This window comes from Oncorhynchus tshawytscha, linkage group LG09 (assembly GCF_018296145.1).
Source record: "Oncorhynchus tshawytscha isolate Ot180627B linkage group LG09, Otsh_v2.0, whole genome shotgun sequence".
NCBI classification, from domain to species: Eukaryota; Metazoa; Chordata; class Actinopteri; order Salmoniformes; family Salmonidae; genus Oncorhynchus; species Oncorhynchus tshawytscha.
In genome coordinates this window covers 78,684,708-78,694,848 of record NC_056437.1, presented here as the reverse complement: position 1 = coordinate 78,694,848, position 10,141 = coordinate 78,684,708, and positions in this window count along the sequence as shown.

Genomic DNA, 10,141 nt, shown 5'->3' with positions numbered 1-10,141 from the left:
TTTGTTCAGTGAACTAAAATCACCTGTTCAAAACGACACAATTTAACATCAAATTATTACCATTTCAAAAGGCAATTCACACATTACATCTGAAATGACTGTCTACTCATTTCATTACAATGATCTAACTATCAATTGATACAACTGCTCAAAATGATAACTAACTGTTGCATTACTCTTAATGCATAGTTTTGTGGAAACTGACGAACAATATTCCATGTTTGGATCATGAAAGTTTCAGGATAACGAGATCCATTGACACCAATTACCTTGGAACATGAACCAATTGGACTACATTATCTATGGATGTAATATTTCATCATCATTGTTTATCAGGCACTGTCTCTATGGTCCCATGTACCACTTTTCCAAACCATGTTTTCAGATTTGACATTACTTTATTAGGTACACCTATCTAGTACTGGGTAGGACCCCCTTTTGCCTCCACAACAGCCTGAATTATTCACAGTGTTGTACGTTAAGAGATGCCCTTCTGCACACCACTGTTTTAAACAGCTGTTATTTGAGCATTTGTGGCCTTTCTGTTAGCTTGAATGAGTCTGGACATTCTCCTCTGACCTCTCTCATTAACAAGGTGTTTTTGCCCACAGAACTGCCGCTCACTGAATGTGTTTTGTTTATCGCACCATTCTCTGTAAACTCTAGAGACTGTAGTATATAAAAATCCCAGGAAGGCAGCTGTTGCTGAGATGCTGGAATCACCATGTGTGGCATCAACAATCATACCACGGTCAAAGTTGCTTAGATTACGCATCTTGCCGTTCTAATGTTAGGTCGAACAACAACTAAAGCTCTCTACTCTATATACTCTATATATTGAGTTGCAGGCAGCCACATGATTCGCTGTTCGAATGTAACCTTCCTTGATGAGCTAAATCAGAGCTGTAGAGCTGATGGCATGACCTATGTCATTGTGTGGGATTGTGTGGGATAATGTCAGGTTCCACCATACTTAAATAGTGCAAGCATGGTTTCAGGCCCATCCACAATTTACCACCCTGTAATTTTTCTCCACTTGGAGGTGGAAGGTATATGATAGGTGCCCTCACGAACAAGCCACCCTTCTCCAGGCTATGGATGATGCATGCAATGACATCACGGCAGACCAGTGTCAGGCCTGGATTCGCCCAAAGATTCTTCCCAAGATGTTTGGCTAATGAAAACATCCATTGTGATGTGGATGAGAACCTGTGGCCAAATCCACAAGACAGGGTTGAGGGAAATATAGATGTACAGTGATCAATCTTTTGTTTTTCATTTTACAGTAAGCCAGGTGAGGAACACTGCAGTGATGTTTTACAGTAAGCCAGGTGAGGAACACTGCAGTGATGTTTTACAGTAAGCCAGGTGAGGAACACTGCAGTGATGTTTTACAGTAAGCCAGGTGAGGAACACTGCAGTGATGTTTTACAGTAAGCCAGGTGAGGAACACTGCAGTGATGTTTTACAGTAAGCCAGGTGAGGAACACTGCAGTGATGTTTTACAGTAAGTTTTACAGTAAGGTGAGGAACACTGCAGTGATGTTTTACAGTAAGCCAGGTGAGGAACACTGCAGTGATGTTTTACAGTAAGCCAGGTGAGGAACACTGCAGTTGACCTTTAACTGTTTTTTCTTTTTTTGTAGCTAATTATTTTTGCTTTGATTCAAAGAAACCTATGTTGTGATTTTATTGTATTTCATCAATAAATGTCATATTTTGTTCAATGATTCCACTCTGTCTGTATTATTCTCTCTACTAGTTATTTTACAGTGATGTATTTACGTGTAGTAGCATAATGAAACATGTATCACATATTTTGTACTACAATATTTAATGATTGTACGAACAACTACACAGTGAAACTATCGGTGTCTTGTGTGTGGGTGATCTAAATGAATGTTCCTATGGTATTTCATGATAAATGAGTTATTTGAACCAATGATTCTGCAAGTGCAAGGTTTCTTTAACGATATGAATGCACAATGCAATGTGTTGAACATTGGACAGCCTGTATTACAAGTGATGACCGTTTTGAGTTGTGTGTCTAGAGTTTTGAAAAATGACCACATGGTTCTGAAATTAGTGCCAAAGTGATTGTTAAAAACTGTAATACCATATAAGCTCAAAATTCATAGTTGCTAATACAAAGATGTCTTTGCTAGGCAGAGTTCAGCTTATTGTGTTATTGGCAGTTAGTTCCCAATCACCTTTCCCCTTATTGCTATCATGTGTCAGCAAAAGCTAAACTGGAACATAGCAACAGCAGGAACTCTTGGTTCCCTTTATCCATCTGTTACCCAAAGTATAGTTTCAACACACAGACATATGACTTTGTACAGTTCACCTTTTCATGCACTTGCAAGGTCCATCACTGATTCTTAATCTCAAGCGAAGGCAAAACATTAATCATTGTACTTCTGTAATCACAGGTAGAACTGCATTTCTTACAGAACTTAGGAGAGTCAGTAAGGGTTTGACCTGAGGGGGCTTATTTTAACCCTGATCCATACAAGACTGAGTCGGAATACAAGATATGGTATTGTGTTTTGTTTGGACCAGTCAAGTAACGGTAGTATGAGTGTGTGTGTTCGTTCGTGCGTGCGTCTGTTATGTTATGTCTGTGGATAGGTTTTGTTCCTGCAATTGATTATAGACTATTCAGACTTTGTATGTACAGTACGTATATAGTATGTAGGTAGGTAATACCAAATCATAGATCGAATATCGCTGATATTCACAAGATAGATGCATTTGCTCTCAGTGTTTAATGTGTCAATATTAAATTCCAAACAGCACTATTTTATTTATTTTACTAGGCAAGTCAGTTAAGAACAAATTCTTATTTTCAATGACGGCCTAGGAACAGTGGGTTAACTGCCTGTTCAGGGGCAGAACGACAGATTTGTACCTTGTCAGCTCGGGGGTTTGAACTTGCAACCTTCCAGTTACTAGTCCAATGCTCTAACCACTAGGCTACCCTGCCGCCCCAACTATACACTACACTCATCACTTCTATTCATGCTACATCTATATTCCACATTCAATTACTGATTGTATCCATGGACACATGTTGGCTGGCTACATTCCTGTTCCCTTTCAGGATGAGGTGACATCCCTGAGGGGGCCATGATATTCATGAGGGGGCCATGATATTCATGAGGGGGCCATGATATTCATGGGGGCTCATGATATTTATGAGGGGGTCATGAAATTCATGGGGTGGGGCATGATATTCATGAGGGGGTCATGATATTCATGAGGGGGACCATGCTATTCATGAGGGGGGAGGGGGTCATGATATTCATGGGGGAGGGCGTGATATTCATGAGGGGGCCATGATATTCATGATGGGGTCATGATATTCATGAGGGGGCCATGATATTCATGAGGGGGTCATGATATTCATGAGGGGGCCATGAAATTCATGAGGGGGCCATGATATTCATGGGGGCTCATGATATTTATGAGGGGGTCATGAAATTCATGGGGTGGGGCATGATATTCATGAGGGGGTCATGATATTCATGAGGGGGACCATGCTATTAATGAGGGGGAGGGGGTCATGATATTCATGGGGGAGGGCGTGATATTCATGAGGGGGCCATGATATTCATGATGGGGTCATGATATTCATGAGGGGGACCATGCTATTAATGAGGGGGAGGGGGCCATGATATTCATGAGGGGGTCATGATATTCATGAGGGGGCCATGATATTCATGATGGGGTCATGATATTCATGAGGGGGCCATGATATTCATGAGGGGGGTCATGATATTCATGAGGGGAGCCATGGTATTCATGAGGGGGGTCATGATATTCATGGGGGCTCATGATATTTATGAGGGGGTCATGAAATTCATGGGGTGGGGCATGATATTCATGAGGGGGTCATGATATTCATGAGGGGGACCATGCTATTCATGAGGGGAGGGGGTCATGATATTGATGGGGAGAGGGCGTGATATTCATGAGGGGCCATGATATTCATGATGGGGTCATGATATTCATGAGAGGGCCATGATATTCATGAGGGGGCCATGATATTCATGAGGGGGGGGTCATGATATTCATGAGGGGGTCATGATATTCATGAGGGGGCCATGATATTCATGAGGGGGGTCATGATATTCATGAGGGGAGCCATAATATTTATGAGGGGGTCATGAAATTCATGGGGTGGGGCATGATATTCATGAGGGGGTCATGATTTTCACGAGGGGAGGGGGTCATGATATTCATGAGGGGGGGGGCCATGATATTCATGGGGGCTCATGATATTCATGAGGGGGCCGTGATATTCATGAGGGGGTGGCATGATATTCATGAGGGGGCCATGATATTCATGATGGGGTCATGATATTCATGAGGGGGCATGATATTCATGAGGGGGTCATGAGATTCATGAGGGGAGCCATGATATTCATGAGGGGGGTCATGATATTCAGGCCACTGTAACCAGACACACTGAACCACCCGAGAGCAGCTCGTCTAACACGTGGACCACTGGACTGGCTCCTTTTAAAATTAAGTGGCGTAGTGACATGTGTGACAAAGTCTGTCCTCTATGGAGGGATGTCAGGTTTGATCAACAGCTTTCTGCTGACACGGCGGTCACCATGACAGGAGGACCAAACCTGTCCTCAGCCTCATTGTGGAAATGAAACTGAAACTGTAACTCAAGACTTTCAAGGTAGGTGGCATAACTGTGGGGTTGCTTGGCTAGCTGTATAGGTCAGCTATTACTGACAGTAAATAGTAACATTTGAATTCAACATGAATGCTTTGTTAAACCGTATGCATTTTTTGATAAGACTGCCATGGTTTAGGAGACAGATCAAATGTATATATTTGGAATCTGTCCCATTAACCAAGTCTCTTGAGTAAGATATAGTTTAGTCTTAAAGGGATAGTTCAGGATTTTGGCAATGGGAGGGGGCTCGTGGGTAGGCATCAGTAAGAGCTGGGAGAGGTGAGATGAACTGGAGAGTGAGAGAGTGAGGCAGAGGGAGACAGAGGCAGATAGAGAGAGGGAGGGGTTGCTGAACATAACAGTATGCCAGTGGAAGGGAGGACAGTAGCAGGTGACCCAACTGTGGTTTGTGAATATTATGATTTCCCATTGTAACCAATTCAGTTGCAGTAATTCCGTTAATGATTTTTTTGTAACGTAATTATGAGTTTTAATCACTAAATTACGAGTTTTATCATTTAACTAATAAACACACAAATTACATGAACTGATTGGTAGGTCTACCATTACTTGTTACTTCAATGAACTTTCATTATTCTCCCTCCTCAATAGGGAGAGAAATGAGAAATTATATACAATAGTATGTGGACACCCCTTCAAATTAGGGAATTCAGCTATTTCAGCCACACCCGTTGCTGACAGGTGTATAAGTTTGAGCACACAGCCATGTAAGAATGGCCTTACCGAAGAGCTCAGTGACTTTCAATGTGGCGCAATCATAGGATGCCACCATTACAACAAGTCAACTCACAGGACGGGACTGCCGAGTGCTGAAGTGTCTACAAATTATCTGTCCTCGGTTGCAACACTCACTACCGTCAGCACAAGAACTGTTCATCTGGAGCTTCATGAAATGGGTTTCCATGGCCAAGCAGTCGCACAGAATGCCTAAGATCATAATGCGCTGGAATGGTGTAAAGCTAGCCGTCAAGTCAATTAAGAACAAATTCTTATTTTCAATGACGGCCTAGGAACAGTGGGTTAACTACCTTGTTCAGGGGCAGAACGGCTGTACCTTGTCAGCTCGGGGATTTGAACTTGCAACATTTCGGTTACTAGTCCAACGCTCTAACCACTAGGCAACCCTGCCCTGACAATGTGCACAAAGCTAGGCCTAATCACCAAACATCAGTGCCCGACCTCACTAATGCTCTTGTGGCTGAATGGAAGCAAGTCCCCACAGCAATGTTCCAACGTCTAGTGGAAAGCCTTCCCAGAAGAGTGGAGGCTGTTATAGCAGCAAAGAGGGAACCAACTCCAAATTAATGCCCATGATGTTGGAATGAGAAGTTTGATGAGCAGATGTCCACATACTTTTGATCATGTAGTGTATGTGGGTTTCTGGTAACAGAATTAGAAGGCATGGGCCAATATTCCTTAAACTTACAGAAGGTAAACATTTTCTCCAAAACTCATTTTAAGTGTTCATATTAGTTGAAATATGTGTTCCGAGTTAGAAACTTACATTCATAATTAAAATGGTTAGCCATGTTTTGTTTGAAAAATGTGTGCAGTAAGTTGTGATGGTAAGATAAAATTATATACTTTGCAAGCTTTTCCATGTGTCAGCATAGGGAGTGAGTGTATTAAAGGGATAGTTCCATGGAGTCAGATAAACTCGTGGATACCATTTTTATGACTCTGTGTCCAGTAGGAAGGAAGTTAGAGGCAGTTTCGCAAGTCAATTAATACTAACTAGCGTTAGTGCTATCTTAGCGTGCTTCAGGTACAGCATTGCTAACTAGCTTAGCGTAAAGATGCCCTCACTCCCTATGACACCACATACATAGACGAAGTGTATGATTTTAATCTACCATCACAATTTATTGCACGTATTTCAACCAAAACATGGCTATCCATGTGAATTATTAATGGAAGTTTTCAACTTGGAATAAATATTTCAATAGACTGAATGAATTATTTGGCCTAATTTTGAATATTTCAAAGTGAAAAGTGAACCATTAGATAAAAACTGTTGGACTTCCCTAGGAATCCCAAATTAGATTAAGATGTTTTTTCTAAAGTTCAAGAAATGCTGGAATGGCTTATGTGAGAGAGTGATATAAGGACTGGCTTATGTGAGAGAGTGATATAAGGACTGGCTTATGTGAGAGAGTGATATAAGGTCTGGCTTATGTGAGAGAGTGATATAAGGACTGGCTTATGTGAGAGAGTGATATAAGGACTGGCTTATGTGAGAGAGTGATGTCATTCGAAAACATAATGTTAACTTTCACTGCTATGCGGATGACACACAGCTGTACATTTCAATGAAACATGGTGAAGCCCCAAAATTGCCCTCGCTAGAAGCATGTGTTTCATAAGGAAGTGGATGGCTGCAAACTTTCTACTTTTAAACTCGGACAAAACAGAGATGCTTGTTCTAGGTCCCAAGAAACAAAGAGATCTTCTGTTGAATCTGACAATTAATCTTAATGGTTGTACAGTCGTCTCAAATAAAACTGTGAAGGACCTCGGCGTTACTCTGGACTCTGATCTCTCTTTTGAAGAACATATCAAGACCATTTCAAGGACAGCTTTTTTCCATCTAGGTAACATTGCAAAAATCAGAAACTTTCTGTCCAAAAATGATGCAGAAAAATTCATCCATGTTTTTGTCACTTCTAGGTTAGACTACTGCAATGCTCTACTTTCCGGCTACCCGAATAAAGCACAAAATAAACTTCAGTTAGTGCTAAATACGGCTGCTAGAATCCTGACTAGAACCAAAATAATTGATCATATTACTCCAGTGCTAGCCTCCCTACACCGGCTTCCTGTCAAGGCAAGGGCTGATTTCAAGGTTTTACTGCTAACCTACAAAGCATTACATGGGCTTGCTCCTACCTATCTCTCTGATTTGGTCCTGCCGTACATACCTACACGTACGCTACGGTCACAAGACGCAGGCCTCCTAATTGTCCCTAGAATTTCTAAGCAAACAGCTGGAGGCAGGGCTTTCTCCTTTAGAGCTCCATTTTTATGGAATGGTCTGCCTACCCATGTAAGAGACGCAAACTCGGTCTCAACCTTTAAGTCTTTACTGAAGACTCATCTCTTCAGTGGGTCATATGATTGAGTGTAGTCTGGCCCAGGAGTGTGAAGGTGAACGGAAAGGCTCTGGAGCAACGAACCGCCCTTGCTGTCTCTGCCTGGCCGGTTCCCCTCTTTCCACTGGGATTCTCTGCCTCTAACCCTATTACAGGGGCTGAGTCACTGGCTTACTGGGGCTCTTTCATACCGTCCCTGGGAGGGGTGCGTCACCTGAGTGGGTTGAGTCACTGATGTGATCTTCCTGTCTGGGTTGGCGCCCCCTCCTGACCCCTCCTGTCTCAGCCTCCAGTATTTATGCTGCCGTAGTTTGTGTCGGGGGGCTAGGGTCAGTTTGTTATATCTGGAGTACTTCTCCTGTCCCATTCGGTGTCCTGTGTGAATTTAAGTGTGCTCTCTCTAATTCTCTCTTTCTTTCTCTCTCTCGGAGGACCTGAGCCCTAGGACCATGCCTCAGGACTACCTGACATGATGACTCCATGCTGTCCCCAGTCCACCTGGCCGTGCTGCTGCTCCAGTTTCAACTGTTCTGCCTTATTATTATTGGACCATGCTGGTCATTTATGAACATTTTAACATCTTGGCCATGTTCTGTTATAATCTCCACCTGGCACAGCCAGAAGAGGACTGGCCACCCCACATAGCCTGGTTCCTCTCTAGGTTTCTTCCTAGGTTTTGGCCTTTCTAGGGAGTTTTTCCTAGCCACCGTGCTTCTATACCTGCATTGCTTGCTGTTTGGGGTTTTAGGCTGGGTTTCTGTACAGCACTTTGAGATATCAGCTGATGTACGAAGGGCTATATAAATACATTTGATTTGATATAAGGACTGGCTTATGTGAGAGAGTGATTTAAGGACTGGCTTATGTGAGAGAAGGAAAGAGTTTCAGAAACTATGGCAAATCAAAAACAAAATACCCCACCAATTGTGGGGTCAGATGGCACAAATTCCCCGATATCAGGGTTCTCATGTCAACATGTTTGCTTTCAGAGCATATTTGATCCCAAATTATAAGGGGGAGCGATACCTCGGTGTCTCAGGCATCCATCGCTCATAGAATACATTAGTGTGATTGGTCATACGGTAGGTCAAAGGTCAGGATGGGGCCAATTCCGGGACTTAAAGTATCCTCCCACTTGGGCCTCCCGGGTGGCGCAGTGGTTAAGGGCGCTGTACTGCAGCGCCAGCTGTGCCATCAGAGACTCTGGGTTCGTGCCCAGGCTCTGTTGGGACCGGGAGGTCCTTGGGGCGACGCACAATTGGCCTAGCGTCATCCGGGTTAGGGAGGGCTTGGCTGGTAGGGATGTCCTTGTCTCATCGCGCACCAGCGACTCCTGTGGCGGGCCGGGCGCAGTGCATGCTAACCAAGGTTGTCAGATGCACGGTGTTTCCTCCAACACATTGGTGCGGCTGGCTTCCGGGTTGGATGTACGCTGTGTTAAGAAGCAGTGCGGCTTGGTTGGGCTGTGTATCGCATGACTTTCAACCTTCGTCTCTCCCGAGCCCGTACGGGAGTTGTAGCGATGAGACACGATAGTAGCTACTAAAACAATTGGATACCACAAAAAAGGGGTAAAATGTTTAATTAAAATAAATAAATAAATAAAGTTCTCCCACTTAAAAAGATGAGAGAGGCCTGTAATTTTCAAACAGGTGCCATTAATACAGGTAATGAGTGGAGGACAGAGGAGCCTCTTAAAGAAGAAGTTACAGGGTTGTGAGAGCCAGAAATCTTGCTTGTTTGTAGGTGACCAAATAGTTACTTTCCACCATAATTTGCAAATAAATTCATTAAAAATCCTACAATGTGATTTTCTGGATTTTTTTTCTAATTTTGTCTGTCATAGTTGAAGTGTACCTATGATGAAAATTACAGGCCTCTCTCATCATTTTAAGTAGGAGAACTTGCACAATTGGTGGCTGACTAAATACTTTTTTGCCCCCACTGTATACATACACATTTCTCTCATACTATGTGTTTGTGAAAACTAATATTTTTCCCCCTTTAAACTGGTAACACAGAATGACCCTTGAAGTGTTTGCTTACTCATCTATAACCACCAGTTATTATAGTTCATGAAACAGTTATTGTACTGTAGTTAGCAGAGCAAAACAAACAGCCTACAGCAGCAGCGGGAAAAATATGTGTGATGTCACCAGCCACAGCACTGTCAGAGATGTATGAGTCATCAACCAGCTTAAGACACAACGACTAAAACAAGAAATCTGACTCAAATAGACTAATCCAGTAACGCACAAACACAAACATCATGCCCATAAACAGGCCAGTGATGCAGGTCAAAAATAAATCACATAAAACATCAACGGAAAAAAGA